Genomic DNA, 15,630 nt, shown 5'->3' on the forward strand with positions numbered 1-15,630 from the left:
TGCTCCAAGGTGCGGCGTGCACGAAGTCGGAGCCCGGTTTGCCCCGGGTGCGCACCTCGCGTGCACCTTCGCCGCGGTGGGCACCATGGCGTGCACGAAGTCGGAGCCCGGTTTGCCCCGGGTGCGCACCTCGCGTGCACCTTCGCCGGGGTGGGCACCTTGGTGTGCAGACCTTGGCTGGGTTGCGCGCCCTGGTGGGCACCATGGTGCGCACCAAGGAGCGCTCCGAAGTGTGCTCCAAGGTGCGGCCTGCACGAAGTCGGAGCCCGGTTTGCCCCGGGTGTGCACCTCGGGTGGGCACCTTGGTGCGCATGCCTTGCCTGGGCTGCGCACCAGGGCGGGCTCAAGATGGCACCCGCGTTCCTTTTTTTTCACTATCTTTCAAAACGGAAATTTTAAAATCTCATTTTTTTTTGCCTTTTTCTGGAAATTAGTGAAGGCAGCGCATCAAAGGTGCGCACCTCGCTGCCCACCACGGTGCGCAACGCCGGTGGGCACCCGGGAGTGCTTCGAAGTGTGCTCCAAGGTGCTGCGTGCACGTTGTCGGAGCCCGGTTTGCCCCGGGTGCGCACCTCGCGTGCACCTTCGTCGGGGTGGGCACCTTGGCTGGGTTTGCCCCGGCTGCGCTCCGAAGCGGGGTTATTGGAGCGCCGCCTCTTTTTTTGTCGGAGCGTTTGGTGGGGTTTCTCGCATTGGCTCTTCCGAGGCCCGGTTGCCACCCTGGCGCGCACGAAGTCGGAAGTAGGGTTAATTGCCCGGGTGCGCACCTTTGCCAGGGTGGGCACCTTACCTGGGCTGCGCACCAGGGCGGGCTCAAGATGGCACGCGCGTTCCGTTTTTTTCACTATCTTTCAAAACGGAAATTTTAAAATCTCCTTTTTTTTTTGCCTTTTCTGGAAATTAGTGAAGGCAGCGCATCAAAGGTGCGCACCTCGCTGCCCACCTTGGTGTGCTCTGAGGTGCGCACCCGGGAGCGCTACGAAGTGTGCTCCAAGGTGCGGCGTGCACGTTGTCGGAGCCCGGTTTGCCCCGGGTGCGCACCTCGCCTGCACCTTGGCCGGGGTGGGCACCTTGGCTGGGTTTGCCCAGGGTGCGCTCCGAAGCGGGGTTACTGGAGCGCCCCCTCTTTTTTTGTCAGAGCGTTTGGTGGGGTTTCTCGCATTGGCTCTTCCCAGGCCCGGTTGTTGGGTGCGCTCCCACCCTGGCGCGCGCGAAGTTGGAAGTTGGGTTAATTGCCCGGGCGCGCACCTTCGCCAGGGTGGGCACCTTGGTGCGCACACCTTGGCTGGGCTGCGCACCAGGGCGGGCTCAAGATGGCACCAGCATTCCCTTTTTCTCACTATCTTTCAAAACGGAAATTTTAAAATCTCGTTTTTTTTTTGCCTTTTATGGAAATTAGTGAAGGCATCGCATCAAAGGTGCGCACCTCGCTGCCCACCTTGGTGTGCTCCGAGGTGCCCACCACGGTGCGCAACGCCGGTGCGAACCCGGGAGCGCCCCGATGTGTGCTCCAAGGTGCGGCGTGCACGAAGTCGGACCCCGGTTTGCCCCGGGTGCGCACCTCGCGTGCACCTTGGTGCGCACACCTTGGCTGGGTTGCGCGGCCTGGTGGGCACCATGGTGCGCACCAAGGAGCGCTCCGAAGTGTGCTCCAAGGTGCGGCGTGCACGAAGTCGGAGCCCGGTTTGCCCCGGGTACGCACCTTCGCCGGGGTGGGCACCTCGGCTGGGTTGCGCGCCCTGGTGCGCACCAAGGAGCGCTCCGAAGTGTGCTCCAAGGTGCGGCGTGCACGAAGTCGGAGCCCGGTTTGCCCCGGGTGCGCACCTCGCGTGCACCTTCGGCGGGGTTGCGCGCCCTGGTGGGCACCATGGTGCGCACCAAGGAGCGCTCCGAAGTGTGCTCCAAGGTGCGGCGTGCACGAAGTCGGAGCCCGGTTTGCCCCGGGTGCGCACCTCGCGTGCACCTTCGGCGGGGTTGCGCGCCCTGGTGGGCACCATGGTGCGCACCAAGGAGCGCTCCGAAGTGTGCTCCAAGGTGCGGCGTGCACGAAGTCGGAGCCCGGTTTGCCCCGGGTGCGCACCTCGCGTGCACCTTCGCCGCGGTGGGCACCATGGCGTGCACGAAGTCGGAGCCCGGTTTGCCCCGGGTGCGCACCTCGCGTGCACCTTCGCCGGGGTGGGCACCTCGGCTGGGTTGCGCGCCCTGGTGCGCACCAAGGAGCGCTCCGAAGTGTGCTCCAAGGTGCGGCGTGCACGAAGTCGGAGCCCGGTTTGCCCCGGGTGCGCACCTCGCGTGCACCTTCGCCAGGGTGGGCACCTCGGTGCGCACACCTTCTCAATGTTTTCTTGCCTTTTCTGGAAATTGGTGAAGGCAGCGCATCAAAGGTGCGCACCTCGGTGTGCTCCGAGGTGCGAACCCGAGAGCGCTCCGAGGTGCCCACGAAGTCGAAAGTCGGGTTAATTGCATTGTTTTCCCCGGGTGCGCTCCGAGGTGCGCAACATCGGCGCGCACCAAGGAGGGCTCCGAAGTGTGCTCCAAGGTGCGCACGATGGCGTGCACCTCTGGTGCGCACGATTCGGAGCTCGGTTTGACCGGGGTGCGCACACCTTGGCTGGGTTGCGCACCTTTTGTGCGCTCCAAGGTGCGCACGAAGTCGGAGCTCGGTTTGCCCCGGGTGCGCACCTTCGCCAGGGTGCGCACCTTGATGCGCACGCCTTGGCTGGGCTGCGCACCTTGGTGGGCGCCATGGTGCGCACCTTTCGTGCGCTCCAAGGTGCGCACGAAGTCGGAGCTCGGTTTGCCCCGGGTGCGCACCTTGGTGGGCGCCATGGTGCACTCCGAGGTGCCCAAGATTGGTGCGCACCAAGGAGCGCTCCGAAGTGCGCTCCAAGGTGCGCGCGAAGTCGAAAGTTGGGTTAATTGTCCGGTTTGCCTCGGGTGCGCACCTTGCGTGCACCTTCGCCAGGGTGGGCGCCTTGGTGCGCACACCTTGGCTGGGCTGCGCACACCTTGGCACCCGCGTTTCCTTCATTTTAAATTTTTTTTTTTTACAATCTCTCAAGTGGGAAATTCTATAATCTCAACTTTTTTTGCCTTTTCAGGAAACTTTTGAATGGAGCGCATCATTGGTGCGCTCCGAAGTGTGCTCCAAAGCTCTCTCCAGCTGCGTGCACCTGCCCCGGCCGCGCACCCGGCCCCGCCCAGCTTCGCTCACCTGTCCCGGGCGTCTGGTGCGGAACCTTAGAGTAAGAAACATCACCGTGCACCTTGGCCAACGTGCGCGACTCGACCGAGCGCGCACTGGCCGAGGTGCACACCGATTTCACCTGGGTGCGCGCGCAGCACCTCGGGCGCACCGGGGTGCGCGCACAACGCCCGGGTTGCACCGTGGCCTGTGTGCTCGGGGCGCCTCGGGTGCGCGCTCGGTGTCGCCCCCGCGCGCGCGGTAGTGCGGGCAGCGCACCCCGGCCCGGCCCGGCCCCGACGAGAACGCAAACGGGCAAAAGGTTTATTCAAATAGCATTGCGATGCCCGGCGAAAAACTAAAAAAGGGTGCAACACCGGGACTTCCCGGGAGGTCACCCATCCCAGTACTACTCCGGCCCAAGCGCGCTTAACTGCGGAGTTCTGATGGGATCCGGTGCACTAACGCTGGTATGATCGCACCCGTTATGAGCTTGTCGCAGTGTGTACTTAGCAAACCGCGACCCACGTGCGAATCCACCCCGGCCACCCACCCCCGTCGAGGTGCACACCCTCCCTCGCGAAGTGCGCCCCGTTCGCCAAGTGTGAGCCCTGCCCGGGTGCGCGCACCTTGCTAGGGCGTCGGGTGTGCACCCGGCCCGGCCTACGTGCGTGCACCTGTAGGGGGCGTCGTGTGCGTGCAGTGTCCCGTCTGCAACGCGGTGCCCACACACCACCTCGGGCGCAACGACCTGCGCTCACATGTGGGCCGAGTGCACCTTGGTGCATGTTCGGGGCGCCTCGGGTGCACGCTCGATCTTGCCCCGGTGCACCAAGGCGCTCGGTTTGCCCCGGGTGCGCACTTGGTGCAAGGTGGGCACCCAAAATAGGGATCAAGCACCAAAACACAAGTTTCGGGATGCAAAATGGGACCCAAGGACCACAAATGCGTTCCAAGACCCATGATGGGTCCACGAGAACAAAAATGTGTTCCGAGACTTAATAAACAAATATTGGGTTTTAGGAGAAGAAACATGCTCTGATGCCCAAAACGAGAATCGACCCCGAAAAGGCCACAGGCCAAAAGTGGGATGCGAGACAAAAAAAAATGGGACCCGAGGACCAAAATTGGGTTCCCAGGTCGAAGACAGGGCAACCGGACAAGAAACGACCTCTAAGGCTCGAAATGAGTCCCGACGACTAAAACTTGACAAGAAGCACCCATCAGGCACCCAACTCGACACCCATGGGATGCCGACCCACCCGGGCTTCCACCTAGCACACCTTGGCACCCACCCACCCTCGCACCCAACCTCGCACCCAACTTAGCACCTTTGAACCCACATTGGCACTCACCCTGACCCTGGCACCTTGGAACCCACATTGGCACTCACCTTGACCCTGGCACCCACCTTTGCACTCACCTTGGGACCCACCCTGGCTCCCACCTCGGCACCCACCCAGACACCCACCTTGGTTCCTTGGCACCCACCTTGGATCCTTGGCACCCACCCCGACACCCACCTTGGCACGCAACTTGGCTACTTGCCACCCACCTTGGCTCCTTGACGCCCACCCCGACAACCACCCCGTGACCTACCCTGGCTAGGGTTGGTGCACACCCACCCTGGTGCCCACCTTGGCACCCACCCTATGACCCACCTTGGCACGCACCTTAGTACCCACCCCGTTACCCACCCTAGGACCCACCCCGTGACCCACCTTGGCCAGGGTGGGTGCCTTGGTGCGCACAACTTGCCTGGGCTGCACACCAGGGCGGGCTCAAGATGGCACCCGCGTTCCGTTTTTTTCACTATCTTTCAAAACGGAAATTTTAAAATCTCATTTTTTTCTTTTTTTTGCCTTTTCTGGAAATTAGTGAAGGCAGCGCATCAAAGGTGCGCAATGCTGGTGCGAACCCGGGAGCGCTCCGATGTGTGCTCCAAGGTGCGGCGTGCACGAAGTCCGAGCCCGGTTTGCCCCGGGTGCGCACCTCGCGTGCACCTTCGCCGGGGTGAGCACCTTGGCTGGGTTGCGCGCCCTGGTGCGTACCAAGGAGCGCTCTGAAGTGTGCTCCAAGGTGCGGCGTGCACGAAGTCGGAGCCCGGTTTGCCCCGGGTGTGCACCTCGGGTGCGCACCTCGCGTGCACCTTCGCTGCGGTGGGCACCTTGGCTGGGTTGCGCGCCTTGGTGGGCACCATGCAGTGCACGAAGTCGGAGCCCGGTTTGCCCCGGGCGCGCACCTCCGCCAGGGTGGGCACCTTGGTGCGCACAACTTGCCTGGGCTGCGCATCAGGAAGGGCTCAAGATGGCACCCGCGTTCCGTTTTTTTCACTATCTTTCAGAACGGAAATTTTAAAATATCGTTTTTTTTTGCCTTTTCTGGAAATTAGTGAAGGCAGCGCATCAAAGGTGCGCAACGCTGGTGCGAACCTGGGAGCGCTCCGATGTGTGCTCCAAGGTGCGGCGTGCACGAAGTCGGAGCCCGGTTTGCCTCGGGTGCGCCCTGGTGGGCACCATGGTGCGCACCAAGGAGCGCTCCGAAGTGTGCTCCAAGGTGCGGCCTGCACGAAGTCGGAGCCCGGTTTGCCCCGGGTGTGCACCTCGGGTGGGCACCTTGGTGCGCATGCCTTGCCTGGGCTGCGCACCAGGGCGGGCTCAAGATGGCACCCGCGTTCCTTTTTTTTCACTATCTTTCAAAACGGAAATTTTAAAATCTCATTTTTTTTTGCCTTTTTCTGGAAATTAGTGAAGGCAGCGCATCAAAGGTGCGCACCTCGCTGCCCACCACGGTGCGCAACGCCGGTGGGCACCCGGGAGTGCTTCGAAGTGTGCTCCAAGGTGCTGCGTGCACGTTGTCGGAGCCCGGTTTGCCCCGGGTGCGCACCTCGCGTGCACCTTCGTCGGGGTGGGCACCTTGGCTTGGTTTGCCCCGGCTGCGCTCCGAAGCGGGGTTATTGGAGCGCCGCCTCTTTTTTTGTCGGAGCGTTTGGTGGGGTTTCTCGCATTGGCTCTTCCGAGGCCCGGTTGCCACCCTGGCGCGCACGAAGTCGGAAGTAGGGTTAATTGCCCGGGTGCGCACCTTTGCCAGGGTGGCACCTTACCTGGGCTGCGCACCAGGGCGGGCTCAAGATGGCACGCGCGTTCCGTTTTTTTCACTATCTTTCAAAACGGAAATTTTAAAATCTCCTTTTTTTTTTGCCTTTTCTGGAAATTAGTGAAGGCAGCGCATCAAAGGTGCGCACCTCGCTGCCCACCTTGGTGTGCTCTGAGGTGCGCACCCGGGAGCGCTACGAAGTGTGCTCCAAGGTGCGGCGTGCACGTTGTCGGAGCCCGGTTTGCCCCGGGTGCGCACCTCGCCTGCACCTTGGCCGGGGTGGGCACCTTGGCTGGGTTTGCCCAGGGTGCGCTCCGAAGCGGGGTTACTGGAGCGCCCCCTCTTTTTTTGTCAGAGAGTTTGGTGGGGTTTCTCGCATTGGCTCTTCCCAGGCCCGGTTGTTGGGTGCGCTCCCACCCTGGCGCGCGCGAAGTTGGAAGTTGGGTTAATTGCCCGGGCGCACACCTTCGCCAGGGTGGGCACCTTGGTGCGCAAACCTTGGCTGGGCTGCGCACCAGGGCGGGCTCAAGATGGCACCAGCATTCCCTTTTTCTCACTATCTTTCAAAACGGAAATTTTAAAATCTCGTTTTTTTTTTGCCTTTTATGGAAATTAGTGAAGGCATCGCATCAAAGGTGCGCACCTCGCTGCCCACCTTGGTGTGCTCCGAGGTGCCCACCACGGTGCGCAACGCCGGTGCGAACCCGGGAGCGCCCCGATGTGTGCTCCAAGGTGCGGCGTGCACGAAGTCGGACCCCGGTTTGCCCCGGGTGCGCACCTCGCGTGCACCTTGGTGCGCACACCTTGGCTGGGTTGCGCGGCCTGGTGGGCACCATGGTGCGCACCAAGGAGCGCTCCGAAGTGTGCTCCAAGGTGCGGCGTGCACGAAGTCGGAGCCCGGTTTGCCCCGGGTGCGCACCTTCGCCGCGGTGGGCACCATGGCGTGCACGAAGTCGGAGCCCGGTTTGCCCCGGGTGCGCACCTCGCGTGCACCTTCGCCGGGGTGGGCACCTCGGCTGGGTTGCGCGCCCTGGTGCGCACCAAGGAGCGCTCTGAAGTGTGCTCCAAGGTGCGGCGTGCACGAAGTCGGAGCCCGGTTTGCCCCGGGTGTGCACCTCGGGTGCGCACCTCGCGTGCACCTTCGCTGCGGTGGGCACCTTGGCTGGGTTGCGCGCCTTGGTGGGCACCATGCAGTGCACGAAGTCGGAGCCCGGATTGCCCCGGGCGCGCACCTCCGCCAGGGTGGGCACCTTGGTGCGCACAACTTGCCTGGGCTGCGCACCAGGAAGGGCTCAAGATGGCACCCGCGTTCCGTTTTTTTCACTATCTTTCAGAACGGAAATTTTAAAATCTCGTTTTTTTTTGCCTTTTCTTGAAATTAGTGAAGGCAGCGCATCAAAGGTGCGCAACGCTGGTGCGAACCTGGGAGCGCTCCGATGTGTGCTCCAAGGTGCGGCGTGCACGAAGTCGGACCCCGGTTTGCCCCGGGTGCGCACCTCGCGTGCACCTTGGTGCGCACACCTTGGCTGGGTTGCGCGCCCTGGTGGGCACCATGGTGCGCACCAAGGAGCGCTCCGAAGTGTGCTCCAAGGTGCGGCGTGCACGAAGTCGGAGCCCGGTTTGCCCCGGGTGCGCACCTCGCGTGCACCTTCGCCGCGGTGGGCACCATGGCGTGCACGAAGTCGGAGCCCGGTTTGCCCCGGGTGCGCACCTCGCGTGCACCTTCGCCGGGGTGGGCACCTTGGTGTGCAGACCTTGGCTGGGTTGCGCGCCCTGGTGGGCACCATGGTGCGCACCAAGGAGCGCTCCGAAGTGTGCTCCAAGGTGCGGCCTGCACGAAGTCGGAGCCCGGTTTGCCCCGGGTGTGCACCTCGGGTGGGCACCTTGGTGCGCATGCCTTGCCTGGGCTGCGCACCAGGGCGGGCTCAAGATGGCACCCGCGTTCCTTTTTTTTCACTATCTTTCAAAACGGAAATTTTAAAATCTCATTTTTTTTTGCCTTTTTCTGGAAATTAGTGAAGGCAGCGCATCAAAGGTGCGCACCTCGCTGCCCACCACGGTGCGCAACGCCGGTGGGCACCCGGGAGTGCTTCGAAGTGTGCTCCAAGGTGCTGCGTGCACGTTGTCGGAGCCCGGTTTGCCCCGGGTGCGCACCTCGCGTGCACCTTCGTCGGGGTGGGCACCTTGGCTGGGTTTGCCCCGGCTGCGCTCCGAAGCGGGGTTATTGGAGCGCCGCCTCTTTTTTTGTCGGAGCGTTTGGTGGGGTTTCTCGCATTGGCTCTTCCGAGGCCCGGTTGCCACCCTGGCGCGCACGAAGTCGGAAGTAGGGTTAATTGCCCGGGTGCGCACCTTTGCCAGGGTGGGCACCTTACCTGGGCTGCGCACCAGGGCGGGCTCAAGATGGCACGCGCGTTCCGTTTTTTTCACTATCTTTCAAAACGGAAATTTAAAATCTCCTTTTTTTTTTGCCTTTTCTGGAAATTAGTGAAGGCAGCGCATCAAAGGTGCGCACCTCGCTGCCCACCTTGGTGTGCTCTGAGGTGCGCACCCGGGAGCGCTACGAAGTGTGCTCCAAGGTGCGGCGTGCACGTTGTCGGAGCCCGGTTTGCCCCGGGTGCGCACCTCGCCTGCACCTTGGCCGGGGTGGGCACCTTGGCTGGGTTTGCCCAGGGTGCGCTCCGAAGCGGGGTTACTGGAGCGCCCCCTCTTTTTTTGTCAGAGCGTTTGGTGGGGTTTCTCGCATTGGCTCTTCCCAGGCCCGGTTGTTGGGTGCGCTCCCACCCTGGCGCGCGCGAAGTTGGAAGTTGGATTAATTGCCCGGGCGCGCACCTTCGCCAGGGTGGGCACCTTGGTGCGCACACCTTGGCTGGGCTGCGCACCAGGGCGGGCTCAAGATGGCACCAGCATTCCCTTTTTCTCACTATCTTTCAAAACGGAAATTTTAAAATCTCGTTTTTTTTTTGCCTTTTATGGAAATTAGTGAAGGCATCGCATCAAAGGTGCGCACCTCGCTGCCCACCTTGGTGTGCTCCGAGGTGCCCACCACGGTGCGCAACGCCGGTGCGAACCCGGGAGCGCCCCGATGTGTGCTCCAAGGTGCGGCGTGCACGAAGTCGGACCCCGGTTTGCCCCGGGTGCGCACCTCGCGTGCACCTTGGTGCGCACACCTTGGCTGGGTTGCGCGGCCTGGTGGGCACCATGGTGCGCACCAAGGAGCGCTCCGAAGTGTGCTCCAAGGTGCGGCGTGCACGAAGTCGGAGCCCGGTTTGCCCCGGGTACGCACCTCGCGTGCACCTTCGCCGGGGTGGGCACCTCGGCTGGGTTGCGCGCCCTGGTGCGCACCAAGGAGCGCTCCGAAGTGTGCTCCAAGGTGCGGCGTGCACGAAGTCGGAGCCCGGTTTGCCCCGGGTGCGCACCTTCGCCGCGGTGCGCACCATGGCGTGCACGAAGTCGGAGCCCGGTTTGCCCCGGGTGCGCACCTCGCGTGCACCTTCGGCGGGGTTGCGCGCCCTGGTGGGCACCATGGTGCGCACCAAGGAGCGCTCCGAAGTGTGCTCCAAGGTGCGGCGTGCACGAAGTCGGAGCCCGGTTTGCCCCGGGTGCGCACCTCGCGTGCACCTTCGGCGGGGTTGCGCGCCCTGGTGGGCACCATGGTGCGCACCAAGGAGCGCTCCGAAGTGTGCTCCAAGGTGCGGCGTGCACGAAGTCGGAGCCCGGTTTGCCCCGGGTGCGCACCTCGCGTGCACCTTCGCCGCGGTGGGCACCATGGCGTGCACGAAGTCGGAGCCCGGTTTGCCCCGGGTGCGCACCTCGCGTGCACCTTCGCCGGGGTGGGCACCTCGGCTGGGTTGCGCGCCCTGGTGCGCACCAAGGAGCGCTCCGAAGTGTGCTCCAAGGTGCGGCGTGCACGAAGTCGGAGCCCGGTTTGCCCCGGGTGCGCACCTCGCGTGCACCTTCGCCAGGGTGGGCACCTCGGTGCGCACACCTTCTCAATGTTTTCTTGCCTTTTCTGGAAATTGGTGAAGGCAGCGCATCAAAGGTGCGCACCTCGGTGTGCTCCGAGGTGCGAACCCGAGAGCGCTCCGAGGTGCCCACGAAGTCGAAAGTCGGGTTAATTGCATTGTTTTCCCCGGGTGCGCTCCGAGGTGCGCAACATCGGCGCGCACCAAGGAGGGCTCCGAAGTGTGCTCCAAGGTGCGCACGATGGCGTGCACCTCTGGTGCGCACGATTCGGAGCTCGGTTTGACCGGGGTGCGCACACCTTGGCTGGGTTGCGCACCTTTTGTGCGCTCCAAGGTGCGCACGAAGTCGGAGCTCGGTTTGCCCCGGGTGCGCACCTTCGCCAGGGTGCGCACCTTGATGCGCACGCCTTGGCTGGGCTGCGCACCTTGGTGGGCGCCATGGTGCGCACCTTTCGTGCGCTCCAAGGTGCGCACGAAGTCGGAGCTCGGTTTGCCCCGGGTGCGCACCTTGGTGGGCGCCATGGTGCACTCCGAGGTGCCCAAGATTGGTGCGCACCAAGGAGCGCTCCGAAGTGCGCTCCAAGGTGCGCGCGAAGTCGAAAGTTGGGTTAATTGTCCGGTTTGCCTCGGGTGCGCACCTTGCGTGCACCTTCGCCAGGGTGGGCGCCTTGGTGCGCACACCTTGGCTGGGCTGCGCACACCTTGGCACCCGCGTTTCCTTCATTTTAAATTTTTTTTTTTTACAATCTCTCAAGTGGGAAATTCTATAATCTCAACTTTTTTTGCCTTTTCAGGAAACTTTTGAATGGAGCGCATCATTGGTGCGCTCCGAAGTGTGCTCCAAAGCTCTCTCCAGCTGCGTGCACCTGCCCCGGCCGCGCACCCGGCCCCGCCCAGCTTCGCTCACCTGTCCCGGGCGTCTGGTGCGGAACCTTAGAGTAAGAAACATCACCGTGCACCTTGGCCAACGTGCGCGACTCGACCGAGCGCGCACTGGCCGAGGTGCACACCGATTTCACCTGGGTGCGCGCGCAGCACCTCGGGCGCACCGGGGTGCGCGCACAACGCCCGGGTTGCACCGTGGCCTGTGTGCTCGGGGCGCCTCGGGTGCGCGCTCGGTGTCGCCCCCCGCGCGCGCGGTAGTGCGGGCAGCGCACCCCGGCCCGGCCCGGCCCCGACGAGAACGCAAACGGGCAAAAGGTTTATTCAAATAGCATTGCGACGCCCGGCGAAAAACTAAAAAAGGGTGCAACACCGGGACTTCCCGGGAGGTCACCCATCCCAGTACTACTCCGGCCCAAGCGCGCTTAACTGCGGAGTTCTGATGGGATCCGGTGCACTAATGCTGGTATGATCGCACCCGTTATGAGCTTGTCGCAGTGTGTACTTAGCAAACCGCGACCCACGTGCGAATCCACCCCGGCCACCCACCCCCGTCGAGGTGCACACCCTCCCTCGCGAAGTGCGCCCCGTTCGCCAAGTGTGAGCCCTGCCCGGGTGCGCGCACCTTGCTAGGGCGTCGGGTGTGCACCCGGCCCGGCCTACGTGCGTGCACCTGGAGGGGGCGTCGTGTGCGTGCAGTGTCCCGTCTGCAACGCGGTGCCCACACACCACCTCGGGCGCAACGACCTGCGCTCACATGTGGGCCGAGTGCACCTTGGTGCATGTTCGGGGCGCCTCGGGTGCACGCTCGATCTTGCCCCGGTGCACCAAGGCGCTCGGTTTGCCCCGGGTGCGCACTTGGTGCAAGGTGGGCACCCAAAATAGGGATCAAGCACCAAAACACAAGTTTCGGGATGCAAAATGGGACCCAAGGACCACAAATGCGTTCCAAGACCCATGATGGGTCCACGAGAACAAAAATGTGTTCCGAGACTTAATAAACAAATATTGGGTTTTAGGAGAAGAAACATGCTCTGATGCCCAAAACGAGAATCGACCCCGAAAAGGCCACAGGCCAAAAGTGGGATGCGAGACAAAAAAAAATGGGACCCGAGGACCAAAATTGGGTTCCCAGGTCGAAGACAGGGCAACCGGACAAGAAACGACCTCTAAGGCTCGAAATGAGTCCCGACGACTAAAACTTGACAAGAAGCACCCATCAGGCACCCAACTCGACACCCATGGGATGCCGACCCACCCGGGCTTCCACCTAGCACACCTTGGCACCCACCCACCCTCGCACCCAACCTCGCACCCAACTTAGCACCTTTGAACCCACATTGGCACTCACCCTGACCCTGGCACCTTGGAACCCACATTGGCACTCACCTTGACCCTGGCACCCACCTTTGCACTCACCTTGGGACCCACCCTGGCTCCCACCTCGGCACCCACCCAGACACCCACCTTGGTTCCTTGGCACCCACCTTGGATCCTTGGCACCCACCCCGACACCCACCTTGGCACGCAACTTGGCTACTTGCCACCCACCTTGGCTCCTTGACGCCCACCCCGACAACCACCCCGTGACCTACCCTGGCTAGGGTTGGTGCACACCCACCCTGGTGCCCACCTTGGCACCCACCCTATGACCCACCTTGGCACGCACCTTAGTACCCACCCCGTTACCCACCCTAGGACCCACCCCGTGACCCACCTTGGCCAGGGTGGGTGCACCCACCCTGGTGCCCACCTTGGCACCCACCCATCCTAGCACCCAGCCTGTGACCGGGCTTGGAACCCAACCTTGCACCCGCACCCGTCTTGGCCAGTGTGGGTGCGCACCCATCCTGGCACCCACGTTGTGACACACCCTTTAACCCACGCACCCTAGCACCCACGTTGGCACCCACCTTGGAACCCAACCTAGCAACTTGGCACCCACCCCGTGACCCACCTTGGCATCCACCATAGCAGTCGCCGACTTGGCACCCACCTCGGCACCCACCTTGACACTTGTGGACCCACCTTGCCACTCACCCTAGCATCGACCCATCCTAGCACCCACCCTGGCACCTTTGCACCCTAGCACTCACCCATCCTAGCACCTAACCTGTGACCCACCTTGACACTCACCCTCGCACCCACCTTGGAACCCAACCTAGCACCCACCCACCCTGACACCAACCCTAGCACCTACCCACCCTTGCACCCACCCTGTGACCCATCTTGGCACCCACCCATCCTACCACTCAACCTATCACCCACCTTCTCACCCACCTTGGCATCCACCTTAGCACCCACCCACACTGGCACCTTGGCACCCACCTCGGGCAAGGTGGGTGCACACCCACCCTGGCACCCAATTTAGAACCCACCGAGCATGTTACCCACCTTGGCACCCACATTGCAGCCCACCCTAGTACCCACCCTATGACCCACATTGGCATCCACACCCTAGCACCCAGGCACCTCGACACCCGCCTTGACACCCACCCTAGCACTGAACCTGTGACCCACCTTGGAACTCACCCTAGAACCCACCCACCCTGTGAACCACCTTGGCATCCACCTTAGCACCCACCCACCTTGGCACCCACTCTAGCACTCACCCATCCTAACACCCAACTTGTTACCCACCTTGGCACCCGCCCTCGCGTCCACCTTGAAACCCACCCTAGCACCCACCCACGCAGGAGCCCACCTTGGCACCCAACCTAACACCCACGCATCCTGGCACCCAACTTGTGACCCACCTTGGAACCCACCCTAGTACCCACCTTTGAACCCACTATATCACCAACCCACCTTGGCACCCACCCTATGACCCTCTTTGGAATCCACCCTAGCACGCACCCACCCTGGCACCCACCATGGAGCGCACCCTAGCACCCACCCACCTCGGCACGCACCTCAACACCCACCTTGGTGTGCGCACTGCGCCAACCTCTCAAAGACCCTATGTGGTGCGCTCCAAAGTGTACACCTTTGGTGCGCTCCAAGGTGCGCACCTTTGGTGCACACCGAGGTGCACACCAAAGTGTGCACCGAGGTGAGCACCAAAGTGCACTCCAGGGTGCACACCAAGGCGTGCACCTTTGGTGCGGTCAATGCAAACGAATTCGGAAGTTGGGGTCGATGTCCTAATCGCTGCTGCAGACTACACGTATGAGAATCGGACAAATAGCTTTATATAGGGGAGGTGTTGCGTTTGATGGGTCGACTCCCCTGGTTGTGTGCACTGCACCAACTTCAAAGACCCTGTCTTGTTTAAGAAGTCAAAAGTTGGGGTGGATGTCCTAATCATTGCTGCAGTCTACGCATGTATGAGAATCAGACAAATAGCTTATATAGGGGAGGTGTTGCATTCGGTGGGTTGACTCCCCTGGTTGTGCGCACTGCGCCAACCTCAAAGACCCCGCATAGCAGAAGAAGTCGGAAGTCGGATTTTGGTGAGCACCAAGGCGTGCACCTTTGGTGCGGTCAACGCAGACGAATTCAGAAGTTGGGGTGGATGTCCTAATCGTTGTTGCAGGCTACACATGTATGAGAATCAGACAAATAGCTTATATAGGGGAGGTGTTGGGTTTGATGGGTCAACTCCCTTGGTTGTGCGCATTACGCCAACCTCAAAGACCTTGTTTTCGTTAAGAAGTCAAAAGTTGGGGTCAATGTCCTAATGGCTCCTGCAGGCTACACATGTATGAGAATCGGACAAATAGCTTATATAGGGGAGGTGTTGGGTTTGATGGGTCGACTCCCCTGGTTGTGCGCATTACGTCAACCTCAAAGACCTTGTTTTCGTTAAGAAGTCAAAAGTTGGGGTCGATGTCCTAATTGCTCCTGTAGACTACACATGTATGAGAATCAGACAAATAGCTTATATAGGGGAGGTGTTGGGTTTGATGGGTTGACTCCCCTAGTTGTTCGCATTACACCAACCTCAAAGACCTTGTTTTCGTTTAGAAGCCGAAAGTTGGGGTCGATGTCCTAATTGCTCCTGCAGGCTACGCATGTATGAGAATCAGACAAATAGCTTATATAGGGGAGGTGTTGGGTTTGATGGGTCGACTCCCCTGGTTGTGCGCATTGCGCCAACCTCAAAGACCCTGCATTGCGGATGAAGTCGAAAGTCAGAGTTTGGTGTGCTACAAGGTGTGGTCGAAGGTGCTCACCTAGGTGTGCACCTTTGGAGCACAGGAAAAGTGCCCTCCAAAAGTGCGCACCTTTGGAGTGCACAAAAGTGCCCTCCAAAAGTGCGCACCTTTGGAGCGCAGAAAAGTGCCCTCCAAAAAGTGCCCTCCAAAAGTGCGCACCTTTGGAGCGCAGAAAAGTGCCCTCCAAAAAGTGCCCTCCAAAAGTGCGCACCTTTGGAGCGCAGAAAAGTGCCCTCCAAAAAGTGCCCTCCAAAAGTGCGCACCTTTGGAGCGCAGAAAAGTGCCCTCCAAAAAGTGCCCTCCAAAAGTGCGCACCTTTGGAGCGCAGAAAAGTGCCCTCCAAAAAGTG

General features: G+C 61.6%; 2 non-coding genes across 2 annotated transcripts; both read right to left on the bottom strand.

Annotated features, from left to right (window-relative positions):
• Nucleotides 1-3,549: 3,549 nt before the first annotated feature.
• Nucleotides 3,550-3,668, bottom strand: LOC131860505 (5S ribosomal RNA). Its single transcript, XR_009359600.1, has one exon. It is a non-coding gene; the product is annotated as a 5S ribosomal RNA (ribosomal RNA).
• A 7,817-nt stretch (nucleotides 3,669-11,485) lies between these two features.
• LOC131860566 (5S ribosomal RNA) lies at nucleotides 11,486-11,604 on the bottom strand. The gene has a single exon (XR_009359660.1). It is a non-coding gene; the product is annotated as a 5S ribosomal RNA (ribosomal RNA).
• Between the last annotated feature and the right edge of the window lie 4,026 nt (nucleotides 11,605-15,630).

This window comes from Cryptomeria japonica, unplaced genomic scaffold (assembly GCF_030272615.1).
Source record: "Cryptomeria japonica unplaced genomic scaffold, Sugi_1.0 HiC_scaffold_15, whole genome shotgun sequence".
NCBI classification, from domain to species: Eukaryota; Viridiplantae; Streptophyta; class Pinopsida; order Cupressales; family Cupressaceae; genus Cryptomeria; species Cryptomeria japonica.